Here is a 16,011-nt window from a genome sequence, read left to right as displayed (position 1 = left end):
TAAAGAGGCTATATAAGCGCTTCAGACACTGACCCACACCAGGTAGACAACAGCAAGTCCACACATCCAGATCCAGTCCTCTCTGTTACAGAGGGTTCCCCATCGGAGAGAAAGTGAGGGAGTCTAGGAAGACTGAGAGGAAGCCGTTTGAGAGGAGTTGCCCAGCAGAGCTGTATTTTCTCTATCAGTCTCTAAGCAACCAGTTGAAACCCTGGAGACCAGCAGCAAGATGTTTTTTAGACTCCCAAGATTAACTCCTGGGTACATACGATATCTACAGGTGAGTGTCCAGTGAAATTTACTTTTGTTTTTACATGTCATTTTAGATAAATCTTATAAAATTATACAAAAGGACAGTATGTTTTGCTGCAGCATTCCTTACTTTAAGGTGATAAGTGTTGTTAAAACTGTCTGCTACCGAACCATCCAATGATGGTATTTATAAATAAATTATCTGGGCTCCTGAAAGGACTGATCTCTATAATATATAAACAACTTTTGGAAAGCTAATATTCTGAGCTAGCCATTAAAAGAGTATGATCCACTACCCTTTAACTGGAACAGAATATGTAAAAATATGACCTTGACATCCCGTAATCCGAACCATCAATTTATACATTTTAATTTTGGTCACAGACTGTATTTAACACCAAGGAAACTGTTTAGGGTGAAATTGCCCCCCCACTCCCAACTGTTCATTGTGTCCCCTAAACCAGATAGGCATATTCCTTCATATGATGTGGGAGTGCCCTGCAGTTAAATGCTACTGGGGCAAAGTTACAAAATTCATTTAGAAGTGCATTAATTTAAATATTCAATGCTTTGAATGTTACTTAACGATGATAGCCTCTTGAATCTCTATATCAATCAGAGAAAGTGACTGCTGGCATGCACCACTGCTGCCAAAAACAATGAGGCATGGTGGGGTGGGAGGCATGGTTTCCTGGTGGGGAGGGAGGATGCGGGCCGGCAGGTGGATGGGGACTGATGGGGGAATGGGTTGGGGTTATCTTTGTATATGCATTTCACAGATTTTTGTTGATTTTTTTTTAACCTGTAACCTGTCTGCTACATTAGGTAGCTCAGGTCCAGATTATCTCTCTGGTTGAGTCAGTGGAAACTGCCCTCGATACTGGATTGCATGAGGCAGTGGACTCTGCTTTGTTTGACATGACTGGTCCTGGCCTGTTTTGATTGAGGACGTTTTCAAACATAATGCCTGGCAATATCTGCTGATGTTGTAGTATAGATGACTTGGTCCTTGGCATTCTGAGGCTTTAGGAGTCTCTAGGGAATACATGGGATGTAAAGAAATGGAATGAACTTGAGATGATGTATTGACGTATGCTGTATTGCCTGTAGTTGTTGTGGATGGGTGGACAGGTACGGCTCAGCATCTAGGTTTACATCTTATCCATAGATTGCTTTACTGAGCCTAACGTTATCATATATTACTAATCCATTGCACCTTATATTAGGGCAGTTTGTCTCAAATAGTTTTATGTTTAGATCCTTATTCGAAAGTTCAGCGGCCTTGCAATCATTCAAATTTGAGATTGACTGCAGGCAATGACAGAGGAAAAAACACAGCGAATTTGCAATGTGTAATAGACCACAGTGCAGTTTACGTTTCTACTTCCATCAAAAAAACTATATTCTCTGTTTTACTTATCAGCTATAGACTTGAGGAAGTCTTTTGTTTTAGCTCACAAAGCTTTATTTGACGTATTTACTGCTGTTTACCGCAAGCTAGTGAGGGAAAAATCCAAGACATGTTTGGTTGAATTATGATGACAAATAACTCAGTGAGAGAGCATCAGAAATGGGGCTGGGACTCAGAGCTCAGGTTCCTGTTATTTCCTATTCTCTGCTCTTTATTATTGTCTAGGGGCCTGCGTGGAAATTTGCCCATATCACAAAATAAGAGAGCCTTTGTCAGAGAAAATTTGGCAAAATGGGAGAAAGTGGGTTTTTAATTTCTTGGGTGGGGGTGATGGGGGCATAATTGTGGCTGACTCGATTGGCGCAGAGGTATGTTGAGACTTCTGTCGCAAGAGACTGGGAGGTTATATTATGTTTGTTCTATTGAAGCGACTGCAGCCCACAACATCCCCCCATCTATCAGTATAGCAAATAATTGCATTATATATGTGATGTTGATTTAGTTGGCTTATATGGCCACAATGCACAGTACATTCAGTACATTGGTCGTGGTCTCAGTGGTTGGCATTGAGCCAGAATTGAAAACCTGTTCTGGTTATCCATTAAATGCCAATGCCATGCCATCTCCCAAGTCAATTATTAATGAATAAGAAAGCTTTCCCCTGTAACCACATCATGTTGCTTTGTCTCCCACTCAGACCCAGGCTGTGGCAAGTGAGACCCAGAGGGCTGGGGACCTGGCCATGCCCCGTCTGGCCATGTTCCTGGGGGCCTTGGGGATTGGGGTGTGTGGCTACAGCTCCAGGCAGTTGGCACTGTACCACCGGCCCTCCGCTCGCGTGCTGACCTGGATGGACGTCGGGAGCACTCCGGTGAAGGGGAGAGCCCCCTCCTTCATGGACCTATCTCAACGCCACACTGTCTGTCAGAACATCCCGCCTCCATCATTTGCTGGGCAGAAAGTGCCTTAAAACAACAATCAATCAATATGAATCCCTCAGTTTGTAGTATCTTTCTACCCAGGTATGGTGGAGCTTTACTCCACTGTGCAAGCACTTTAGTGTTAACAGAAGTTGAACCCTAACCTAGTGATCAATAATCTGATAACCAATGATTACTAGCCTCACTTGTGTAAAATTCTTCATTGGCATACAGTATATGAGCTGCTATACCAGGTTATGAATTTCAGATTACTGATTCGATGAGTAGTTCAATCTGTTGCTACAGTAGCTCGGAAAGGTTTAGCTGTGGAAGTCTATCTGAGTAGCTACATATTGTGTGCCTGTGAAGGCTGGTAAATTGGCACCATGTTTGGCTCAGCCCCCTGGTACACAGATGGTTGGCAACCCCCGCTCCCTCGGGCAGATTCCCATCCATAAGGGCTGCGGCAGCTCATCCACGTCCAACTACTTTCATTGATTTCAATGAATAAGAAACAGGAGGAGCCATCCGTCACTATAGCTTGGCATCCACTGTCAGGTACGGTCTCTAGAGTGAAAGACAGGTTTTTATTTCACTGCGTCGTCAAACGATAGCACTACAGTCGTCCTCTCTGAGGGTGTCAATTCTCTTACATATTGATACTGTATGTAATGAGGTACATTGTACACTGTAATGAGGGATGTCCAAGGGTGTTTTGGCCGATTTTTCAGATACAGTCACTGAAGCAAGCTAGTGATTCTTCCAGTTGTATAGGATGGACCATACTCTCAATATGATTTCTCACTTGAGGACAACATCCAGACTGCAATGCCATGTAAATAATGCCACTTTATTAATACTGCTCATTAGATTACTGTTCCTATTTTCAAATCGAATCACATGTTATTTGTCACATGCGCGGAATACAATTGGTGTAGACTTTACCGTGAAATGCTTGCTTTATGACCCCTTCCCAACGATGCAGAGTTTAAAAATAATAATACAAAGAAAAATAAGGATAAAATAGTAACAGAAGAAGAATGACATAAAATACACAAGAATGGAGCTACAGTATATCCAGGAAGTACCAGTACCAGATCAGTGTGCAGAGGCATGAGGTATTTGAGGTAGATATGTACATGAAGGCAGGGTAAAGTAACCAGGCATCAGAATAGATAATAATAAGAGTAAAATAAAGAACAGAGTAGCAGCAGCAAATTATGAGTTTAAAGTGTGTGTGTTCGTGTGTGTGTAATGTGTATGTATGTGTGTGTTTGTGTTGTGTCGGTATGCGTGTGTGTTTGTGAATGTGTGTGGGTTTTCTGTGGGAATGTCAATGTAGTGGTTGTGAGTCAGTGTGTATCTGGTTTGTATAGTCTAGGTGTGCGTAGGGTCAGTGCAAGATAGTTTGGGGACCATTAATTGACTATATAGCAGTCTGGTTATTTAGCAGTCTTACGGCTTTGGGGTAGAAGCTGTCTCGGAGCCTGTTGGTCTGAGAGCCGATGCTCCGGTACCGTTTGCCGGACAGTAGCAGAGTGAACAGTCTATGGCTTGTGTGGCTGGAGTCTTTGGCAATTTTTCGGACCTTCCTCTGACACCGCTTGATATAGAGGTCCTGGATGGCAGGGAGCTTGGCCCCAGTGATGTACTGAGCTGTTCGCATCACCCTCTGTAGCGCTTTGCGGTGGAGGGTGGTGCATTTGCCATACCAAGTGGTAATTAGGCCAGTCAAGATGTTCCTGAGTGGGAAGAGGCGCTGACATGCCCTCTTCGCGACTGTGTGGGTGTGTGTGGACCCCAAGAAACTTGGAACTCGCGACCCGCTCCACTACAGCCCTGTCGATGTGGATGGGGGCGTGCTCTCCCCTCTTTCTCCTATAGTCCACGAGCAGCTCCTTGGTCTCACTGACGTTGAGGGAGAGGTTGTTGTCCTGGCACCACACTGCTAAGTCTCTGACCTCCTCCCTATAGGCTGTCTCATCGCCATCGGTGATCAGTCCTACCACCGTTGTGTCGTTAGCAAACTTGATGGTGTTGGAGTTGTGCGTGGCCACACAGTTGTGGGGAGTACAGGAGGGGACTATGCCTCACCACCTGGGCCCGGCCCATTGGGAAGTCCAGGATCCAGTTGCCGATGGAGAGGTTCAGTTCCAGGGTCCCTAGCTTGATAATGAGCTTGGAGGGGACTATAGTACTGAACACTGTAGTCTATGAACAGCATTTTCACATAATTATTTCCGCTCTTGTCCAGGTTTGAGAAGGCAGTGTGAAGTGCAATTGAGATGGCGTCATCTGTAGATCTGCTGGGGCGGTATGCAAATTGGAGTGGGTCCAGGGTGAATGGGGTGATGGTGTTGATGTGTGTCATGACCAGCCTTTTAAAGCACTTTATGATTACAGATGTGAGTGCTACAGGGCGATAGTCATTTAGGCAGTTTACCTTGGAGCTCTTGGTAACAGGACAATGGTGGTCAGCTTGAAATATGTTGGGATTGTGATTTTTAACCTGTTTAAACGTTTCGCTCACATCGGCCTCAGAGAGTGAGATCACACAGTCCTCGAAGAGGCTGGGTTTTCCTTTGTAATCCGTTATCGTCTACAAGCCCTGCGACATACGACGAGCGTCGGAGCCGGTGTAATAGGATTCTACCTTCCTCCTATATTGTCCTTTTGTACGTTTGATGTCTCGTCGGAGGTCGTAGCGGGCTTTCTTGTATGTGTCCATGTCTGTGTCCTGTTCCTTGTCAGTGGTAGCTCTAGTCTTTAACCCAGTGAGGATATTGCCTGTAATCCACGGTTTTTGGTTTGGGTACGTTCGTATAGTCTAATGGTTAAAATGATGCTGGCAGAGACAGACAGAGAGAGAGAGCAGGATGACAAAGTACGTACCTAAATACTATGCCAATTTCCTCCTGTAGGATTTAACCAGGTGGAATTGACACATCGCTCTAATCTGGTATTAGGATGATGACTAATGAAGACAGGAGACTGGTTCCTGCTGTGAACAGAGGCTGGGTACCAAAGCGATCATATTATGGGAGCTCTTTATCCAGTCTATGTTGGGAAATGAGAAATTCAAAATCACCAGCTATTGTAAAACCACTAAACGTCAAATCAATACTCTTGACCTTAAACAAAGAGGAGTGATTTTTAAGGAGAGCAGGTACAGTAGAGGTCAGCAGAATCTGATCCCATAATCCTTTTCCACAACAGCCGAGCCAGTTTCCTGAGTCTGCCAAGATATACGTTTTTAGCAGGACCAGATTAGCTGTGCTAGCCCTGCCACTGCATTGTAGGTCACTACAAATGGCCCTAATCCACTCAGCAGATGTTCTAATTGGCCGAGCTGGCGTCAGAGAGCGACCGGCAGTCCCCTCAACTCGGCTGAGACCGACACTCATAAACAACTTGTCAATGGACTGGCTAATGATCTTACATAGAAACATGACATGTCGAAACAGCACAAAACGAATGCCTCCTGTTAGGTCACCCCCTATTTCCCTCTGAATGGAACATCATGGATTCTATACCTTGTAAGGTATTTCGGGGACAAAGATATTTGGCAAATTTGCACTTTTGGCACTTTTTCCTTCTCTAATTCATTTTGTTTCTACAAATGTGTCACTACTATTTTAAGTTATTACTGTTGACTATTGTTGACCTTCACTTACCCCTGTAATCTGTCTGTTATATCTACCTGTACAGTAGAAAGTCAATAAAACGTTTTTCAAAATGATTGACCAATATTATATTGTTTTGTCTGATCACTTAGACATAATAATGGTAATTGAAACGGCATGTAGAATATCATAAACTGTACCCAGAACCCTAACAGGCATAGTTAGAATGATTGATATTGGTCTTCCTATTCCCAATTTGTTTCCTGTGGAGGCTTCAGGCTCTTTGGCTCTATAATAAAGGCTTGAAGCATGAAACACCATTCAGAGGCATTAGCTCTATATCAGCTCTGTTAGCTATGGTCCATAGAGCACATATTGCTGATATATCCCCCATCCGACTAGATACCATAAATGATCTTAATGAACCCAAAGGGTGTAATAGAGTAATGTGCTTTTACACTGTAGTAAATTCCGAATGGATTCAACTCTGTTTTACCAGGGAGATATTGCCTCATTCATTCTATTTAGCGAGGAAAAGTGCCCTTTGTGGGAGTGTATAAAGCGCAATTAGGAATTAGAATACTAGAATGGACATGAACCGTCTTATGCGACCTGGTCTCTTAGCATTTAGTATTATTCTGTACGCAAATCCCAGATAGTCAATTTAGTAGATTATGTTACATTTCGAATGTATTAATTTGTGGATGTCCATCACCCCATTTCGTATGATATATGTTACGAATTACAATTCGTGTTATATGTTACGAATTTGCACAATATGTACATTTTGGAGTTAGGTTGAAGGGTCAAGGTTATGGGAAGGGTTAGCTAAAGGGGTTAAGGTTAAGGTTAGGGGAAAGGTTAGCTAACATGCTAAGTAGTTGCAAAGTACATGTAGCTAAAAAAAAATTGTAAGTAGTTGAAAAGTTGCTAATTAGATAAAATACGAAAGCTGTCCATGATGAGATTTCAACGTGTTCAGTACGCTATCCCTGTTATGTTCATCTGCCTTGCATCATCATTATTAAACTCTCTTTCTGCACCTGCTTCCTGACTCCCTGAGTATTCGTAACATATACGCCTGGCCAACCACCCTACTTTAGTTTTTGCCTTAAGTAACTGTAACCGGTTCTGCACCGGTACCTTTCTGCATTGTGTTCTGGTGCAGGTGGAGGATAAGGCCTTTGGACACAATTCAGCAGGTTGTCTCTCTTTTAATGACTGCATGGAATGGATACAAATACAAGGCAAAAGTTAATGCTGCCGTCTGGACTCCCATACAAGTATATTTGCCTCTCCTCATCACGCGCTGAGCAAACTCAGTAGTAATAGCATCAACAACAAAAATACATTGTACAAAATGTACATGTTCATATTTCCAATACACCAATAATTTGTTAATAAGTGCTAAATATTTCGAAGAGAGTGCACTTTTGTACCATTATACCTGAGGCATACTAATGAATCAACAACGGCATTTTTGACATGCCAAGGCAAGTAACAAAATGAACGACAGCTAACTATGCACATTCATTTGGGATAGGGGGCAGTAATTTCACGGCCGGATAAAAAACGTACCCAATTTAATCTGGTTATTACTCCTGCCCAGAAACTAGAATATGCATATAATTGGTCGATTTGGATAGAAAACACCCTAAAGTTTCTAAAACTGTTTGAATGGTGTCTGTGAGTATAACAGAACTCATATGGCAGGCCAAAACCTGAGAAGATTCTATATGGGAATTGCCCTGTCTGACCATTTCTTGGCCTTCTGTAGCCTCTTTATCGAAAATACAGGATCTCTGCTGTAACGTGACATTTTCTAAGGCTCCCATAGGCTCTCAGAAGGCGCCAGAACGTGGAATGATAACTCTGCAGTCTCTGGGCGAAAAACAGTAGGGGTTTTGGAGAGTGCTCCTTCTGAGAACAATGACACTGGTGCGCGCGTGCATGTGAAGACTCCATTTTCTTATTTCAGTGTTTGAACGGATACAACGTCTCCCGGTTGGAATATTATCGCTATTTTACGAGAAAAATCGCATAAAAATTGATTTTAAACAGCGTTTGACATGCTTCGAAGTACGGTAACGGAATATTTTGACATTTTTTGTCACGAAACGCGCCGGCACGTCACCCTTCGGATAGTGATTTGAACGCACGAACAAAACTGAGCTATTTGGATACAACTATGGATTATTTGGAACCAAAACAACATTGGGTGTTGAAGTAGAAGTACTGGGAGTGCATTCTGACGAAGAACAGCAAAGGTAATCCAATTTTTCTTATAGTAAATCTGAATTTGGTGAGTGCCAAACTTGGTGGGTGTCAAAATAGCTAGCCGTGATGGCCGGGCTATCTACTCAGAATATTGCAAAATGTGCTTTCACCGAAAAGCTATTTTAAAATCGGACACCGCGATTGCATAAAGGAGTTCTGTATCTATAATTCTTAAAATAATTGTTATGTTTTTTTGTGAACGTTTATCGTGAGTAATTTAGTAAATTCACCGGAAGTTTTCGGTTCTGAACAAAACATGCTAATGTAAAAAGCTGGTTTTTGATATAAATATGAACTTGATTGAACAAAACATGCATGTATTGTATAACATAATGTCCTAGGAGTGTCATCTGATGAAGATCATCAAAGGTTAGTGCTGCATTTAGCTGTGATTTTGGTTTTTGTGACATATATGGTAGCTTGAAAAATGGGTGTGTGATTATTTCTGGCTCTCCTGACATAATCTAATGTTTTGCTTTCGTTGTAAAGCCTTTTTGAAATCGGACAATGTGGTTAGATAAAGGAGAGTCTTGTTTTTAAAATGGTGTAAAATAGTCATATGTTTGAAAAATTGAAGTTTTTGCATTTTTGAGGTATTTGTAATTCGCGCCACGCTCTACCATTGGATATTGGTGAGGCGTTCCGCTAGCGGAACATCTGTCCCTAACAACATGAAATACAAAATCGGCACATTTCACAACATACTTGCATGGAATGGATACAAATACAAGGCAAAAGTTAATGCTGCCGTCTGGACTACATACAAGTACATTTGCCTGATAAAAGACAAAAGACAGTGCAGAAAACCCATGAGAAAATATTTAAAAAACTCACGATGTCTGCACCTGAAAGAGACCCTCTCCCGCAACAAGGCTAATGGTAGTTGGGCTAGCCTTGCAAAGTTGCACTCGAACATTATCCCCATTCACATGAATATATGTTCCTATAAATCAGTAATGCAACACTAAATCAGTGACGATACAACTTTTGCTTGTCTTTTCTGGTGAATTTGTGAATATTTGCGAACATGTGCATTCAAAAGACCAGAGCATACATAACACCTACCTCTCCTCATCACACTCTGAGCAAACTGAGGAGTAAGATCATGGCTCCCGTTGATGACATCACAGCATTAACACAATTTAGAAAATGAATACAATAAAATAATTCACTCTTGAAAGTAATGTAGTACATCTTAAAATAACCTTAAAATAATAAATTAAAATAGTTATGAGGGATTTTTGGTGAAATACATAATATATGTTTTACACCTGGTACATAACATATCTGTCTTGTGTAACCTTACCAAACGTAACATATCGTACTAATTTGAGTGTGCCAGATTTACATTTACTATGTTATGTCTAGTCTATGAGACCAGGCTGTCTGTTGCTGGTACAAAGGTCAGCCATGTTGGTCAGGGAGTTGGTCAACTATGGTTTGCTAGTGCTGTGATAAGATATTGTGTAAAATAATGAATGTGAAGAATTCATCTGCAGACTGTTTTAGAGGAATGATCCCAAACATTTTCCTAATTAACTGCCAATCTACTAACATTCCATTCAAAAAATGCAGTCAACCCCATAGCCGCAGGAAGTATGGGGTGCAGCAACCCCTGAAAATCAGAATAAAAACTAACATTATTATTTTTGGAACCAAATATTTTTTCACAACAGTAGTGCACTGGGCCTTTACTAGTATTAGCGGACCAATAGAAACGCCTATAGCGCGGGCAAAAATGTGCTTTGGCAAAAAAAGTTAATTGTATAATTAAGAACAGTATCTTGCAGGATTCAATAGTTGGAATTGTAAGAGTTGTTGCACTGTCCCTTTCTCTGTGATCACCATTCTAATGGGATCCAGAAAGAACAAAACCCTGTCCTCAAACATTTACATCAAAAATGTGCAAAGTTATGGGTGAAGACACAAAACATTCACATCAAATGAAATATTTTTCTCGATCAAATAACATGGATATCAACCACTTTTGTACAATATTAATTTACCATCCGTACAAACCACTTAATGTAAATGTACATTACTGTATTGTACATAGGCTGGGGTTTGTACCTGTAGACTTTCCATCACCATGAAGAAAAACAATGACCAATACAGTAATTGAGTACATTGAGACATCAAGTGGTTTGTGATGATGTGATGATGTGGCTCAGTTGGTATGGCAATGGTAATGTTGTGGTTTCGATTCCCACAGATACGAAAAAGTATGATAAGAGTGTCTAGTAAAATGGAAAAGGAATGAATAGACCATTTCAGTTTTCACATAGAAATAAGTTGCATTTGCAAAGTATTTCAAGGAACTGGAAACATATATCAAGCAAGTATTTTTATATCCACAAGTGTTATCAGATTAACTGTTTTGTATTATCAGACTAATTGTTTTGTACAGATAATTATCAGACTTAAATTACAAATGCTGGTAAACACTAAAATACAATTTTCATGAAAGTAGTACACTGGGCCTTTTCTAGTCCTGTATTAGTAGTCCCATATACAGTCGTGGCCAAAAGTTTTGAGAATGACACAAATATGAATTTTCACAAAGTCTGCTGCCTCAGTGTCTTTAGATATTTTTGTCAGATGTTACTATGGAATACTGAAGTATAATTACAAGCGTTTCATAAGTGTCAAAGGCTTTTATTGACAATTACATGAAGTTGATGCAAAGAGTCAATATTTGCAGTGTTGACCTTTTTCAAGACCTCTGCAATCCACCCTGGCATGCTGTCAATTAACTTCTGAGCCACATCCTGACTGATGGCAGCCCATTCTTGCATAATCAATGCTTGGTGTTTGTCAGAATCTTGGGGGTTTTGTTTGTCGACCCGCCTCTTGAGGATTGACCACAAGTTCTCAATGGGATTAAGGTCTGGGGAGTTTCCTGGCCATGGACCCAAAATATTGATGTTTTGTTCCCCGAGCCACTTGGTTATCACTTTTGCCTTATGGCAAGGTGCTCCATCAGGCTGGAAAATGCATTGTTCATCACCAAACTGTTCCTGGATGGTTGGGAGAAGTTGCTTTCGGAGAATGTGTTGGTACCATTCTTTATTCATGGCTGTGTTCTTAGGCAAAATTGTGAGTGAGCCCACTCCCTTGGCTGAGAAGCAACCCCACACATGAATGGTCTCAGGATGCTTTACTGTTGGCATGACACAGGACTCATGGTAGCGCTCACCTTGTCTTCTTCGGACAAGCTTTTTTCCGGATGCCCCAAACAATCGGAAAGGGGCTTCATCAGAGAAAATGACTTTACCCCAGTCCTCAGCAGTCCAATCCCTTTACCTTTTGAAGAATATCAGTCTGTCCCTGATGTTTTTCCTGGAGAGAAGTGGCTTCATTGCTGCCCTTCTTGACACCAGGCCATCCTCCAAAAGTCTTCGCCTCACTGTGCGTGCAGATGCACTCGCAGCTGCCTGCTGCCATTCCTGAGCAAGCTCTGTACTGGTGGTGCCCCAATCCCGGAGCTGAATCAACTTTAGGAGATGGTCCTGGACTTTCTGGACTTTCTTGGGCGCCCTGAAGCCTTCTTCACAACAATTGAACCGCTCTCCTTGATGTTCTTGATGATCCGATAAATGGTTGATTTAGGTGCAATCTTACTGGCAGCAATATCCTTGCCTGTGAAGCCCTTTTTGTGCAAAGCAATGATGACGGCACGTGTTTCCTTGCAGGTAACCATGGTTGACAGAGGAAGAACAATGATTCCAAACACCACCCTCCTTTTGAAGCTTCCAGTCTGTTATTCGAACTCAATCAGCATGACAGAGGGATCTCCAGCCTTGTCCTCGTCAACACTCACACCTGTGTTAACGGGAGAATCACTGACATGATGTCAACTGGTCCTTTTGTGGCAGGGCTGAAATGCAGTGGAATTTTTTGGGGGGATTCAGTTCATTTGCATGGCAAAGAGGGACTTCGCAATTAATTGCAATTAATCTGATCACTCTTCATAACATTCTGGAGTATATGCAAATTGCCATCACACAAACTGAGGCAGCAGACTTTGTGAAAATTAATATTTGTGTCATTCTCAAAACTTTTGGCCACGACTGTAGACGTCTTCAGCGCGGGCAATTGATTTGTTCTGCATTTCCTTCATTCCAATTAGATTGGTTTTGGATTTATCCCTAACCAAGATGGCTGCAATTTTTTTCTCCCATTATGGAATTAAGGAACTTTGAGGGTTTACGACATAGCCCCTCTAGTAATTAAATAGGATAAAGCGTGAGTTCTTCAACCAAGTAGTGTATTCATAGAGCTGGGTTGTTTTCATTCATGTTCTTCATAAAGATATATAGCGATATTTGGTTGTAAATCAATAAATGAGTTTATTGTGCTGAAAAATATGCAAAGAGAAATCTCTATGTGTCCCTAAGATGTAAGGCATTGTCACGGGGATATGAAGCACTGATTCACCTACATAGCACCTACACACATCAATCATTCTTTCATGTCTATCAGGAATATACTGTTAAGGAATGTAGGCAAGCAAGCCTACTCATTTACCATCCAAGGACCTTATACAATGCATTTGGAAAGTACTCAGACCCCTTGACTTTTTCCACATTTTGTGACGTTACAGCCTTATTCTTTTTCCTCACCAATCCACACACAATACTCCAGAATGACAAAGCAAAAACTTGTTTTTAGACATTTTCAGCACATCTTCATCATTTACCCTTTCCTCAGTACTTTGTTGACGCATCGTTGGCAGCGATTACAACCTTGAGTCTTCTTGGGTATAACACTACAAGCTTGGCACACCTGTATTTGGGGAGTTTCTCCCATTCTTCTCTGCAGATCCTCTCAAGCTCTGTAGGGTTTGATCGCGTTTAAGTCCAGGCTTTGACTGGGCCACTCAAGGACATTCATAGACTTGTCCCGAAGCCACTCCTGCGTTATCTTGGCTGTGTGCTTAAACCTCTTAGCGCACGGATCCCATTACCGGGATCAAAATCGACAACATCCGGTGAAGCTGGAGCGCGCCAAAATCAAATTACAAAATTGTAATATTAAACATTCATGAACATACAAGTGTCTTACATCATTTAAAAGCTTAACTTCTTGTTATTCCAACCACATTGTCAGATTTCAAAAAGGCTTTACGGCGAAAGCATACCATGCGATTATCTGAGGACAGCGCCCTGCATACACCAGCATTAAAAACATTTTCCAAACCAGCAGAGGCATCACAAAAATCAGAAATAGCGATAAAATAAATCACTTACCTTTGAAGATCTTCCTCTGCTTGCAATCCCAAGGGTCCCAGCTACACAACAAATGGTCATTTTGTTCGATAAAGTCCTTCTTTATATCCCAAAAAAAGTCAGTTTAGTTGGTGCGTTTGATTCAGTAATCCACCCGTTCCACTTGTTCAACATGCAGACAAAGGACTCCCTAAAGTTACAGGTAAACTTTATCCAAACAAGTCAAACAACGTTTCTAATCAATCCTCAGGTACCCTAATATGTAAATAAATGATAACATTTAAGACGGAATGTAGTATGTTCAATACCGGAGAAAAATAATGAAGCGTGCGCCCTCATTCACGTGCGCCACAAGACTAGAGTCCTAACGAGGGACACCTTGACAGACTACAAATACTTGCTCATTTTTCAAAGAACAAGCCTGAAACCCTTTCTAAAGGGTGTTGACATCTAGTGGAAGCCATAGGAACTGCAAACTGGGAGCTATTTATTTGTATATCCCATAGACATGCATTGAAATGGACTGACCTCAAACACATTTCTGGATGGATTTTCCTCGGGTTTGCACCTGCTATATCAGTTCTGTTATACTCACAGACATTATTGTAACAGTTTTAGAAACTTCTGAGTATTTTCTATCCAATGCTACCAATTATATGCATATCCTAGCTTCTGGGCCTGAGTAACAGGCAGTTTACTTTGGGCATGTCATTTATCCAAACTTCCAAACACTGCCCCCTAGCCCTAAGAGGTTTTAGGTTGTTATCCTGTTGAAAAGTGAACCTTCGCCCCAGTCTGAGGTCCTGAGCAATCTGGAGCAGGTTTTCATGAAGGATCTCTCTGTACTTTGCTACGTTCATCTTTCCCTCGATCCTGACTAGTTTCCCATGCTTCAGCATAGGGGTGTTGCCAGGTATACTCCAGACGTGACGCTTGGCATTCAGGCCAAAGAGTTTAATCTTGGTTTCATCAGACCAGAGAATCTTGTTTCTCATGGTCTGAGAGTCTTTAGGTGCCTTTTGGCCAACTCCAAGCAGGCTGTGTCATGTGCCTTTTACTAAGCAGTGGCTTTCGACTGGTAATTGTACCATAAAGGCCTGGTTGGTGGAGTGCTGCAGAGATGGTTGTCCTTCTGGAAGGTTCTTCCATCTCCAGAAAGGAACTCTGGAGCTCTGTCAGCGTGACCAAGGCCCTTCTCCCCCGATTGCTCAGTTTGGCTGGGCGGCCAGCTCTATACATGGTTCGCATGCATGTAATTCCATATTGTGAATGTGCCTTCGGTCATGAAAAACCCACATCTTGACTCACAAAGACCGCCGTTTTGAAGTTGGTTTAAAAGGGGCAATCTGCAGTTGCTGCATCCATTTTTGGACTTAAATTTATGATATGTACCCATTGATTCTTGAAGAACATAACTTATAAATGCCTCATGAGCTTAGTTCAACTTTCGTTGATCATCAGAACCCAAAATATAAGCTTGTTTTACTCCAAATTTTAAAACAAAGTAAATGTAAACAAACACTGTAAACCACGTGTCAAACTCATTCCACGGAGGGCCGAGTGTCTGCGGATTTCGCTCCACCCTTCTACTTGATTGATTAATTAAGGTCACTAATTAGTAAGGATGTCACACCCTGATCTGTTTCACCTGTCTTTGTGATTATCTCCACCCCCCTCCAGGTGTCGCCCATCTTCCCCATTATCCCCTGTGCATTTATACCTGTGTTCTCTGTTTTTCTGTTGCCAGTTCGTTTTGTTCATTCATACCTACCAGTGTTTTTCCCCTTTCTCCTGTCCTGTATATAGTGCCTGTTTTCTAGTTTTCCTGGTTTTGACCTTTCTGCCTGCCCTGACACTGTCTGCCGTCCTGTACCTTTGCCCCACTACTCTGGATTACCGACCTCTGCCTGCCCTGACCTTGAGCCTGTCTGCCGTCCTGTACCTTTGACTGCCCGTGTTCGAATCAATAAACTTTTGTTACTTCGACATTGTCTGCACCTGGGTCTTACCATCAACCGTGTTAGTACGAACTAGCCATGACTGACCCAGCAGACCCGGGCCAGCTGTGCGACGCCATCTCCTCCCAAGGAGCCACCATCGGGAGGCACGAGGAACTGCTTTGTGGCCTTATGGAGGGGGTCCAAATGTTGGCTGAACGCCATGACCAGGCATTGGACATTTTGCTGGAGCAATTCTGCGGGTTGTCTGGGAGACAGCCCCTCAGTAACCCAGCTGCTAGCAGCGCCATCTCATCGGTCACTCCACCTTCTCAGTGAGCCTAAAAAGACCAGGCTCACTGG

At 42.1% G+C, this 16,011-nt stretch overlaps 1 long non-coding RNA gene across 1 annotated transcript; it reads left to right on the top strand.

Annotated features, from left to right (window-relative positions):
• Window positions 1–6,322, top strand: LOC123744595 (uncharacterized). The gene is made up of 2 exons (XR_006770931.1): window positions 1–280; window positions 2,361–6,322. It is a non-coding gene; the product is annotated as an uncharacterized lncRNA (long non-coding RNA).
• The last annotated feature ends 9,689 nt before the right edge of the window (window positions 6,323–16,011 follow it).

The sequence above is a fragment of the Salmo salar genome, chromosome ssa09 (genome assembly GCF_905237065.1).
Source record: "Salmo salar chromosome ssa09, Ssal_v3.1, whole genome shotgun sequence".
Lineage (NCBI taxonomy): Eukaryota > Metazoa > Chordata > Actinopteri > Salmoniformes > Salmonidae > Salmo > Salmo salar.
This window is presented reverse-complemented; position numbering and strand designations above follow the sequence as displayed.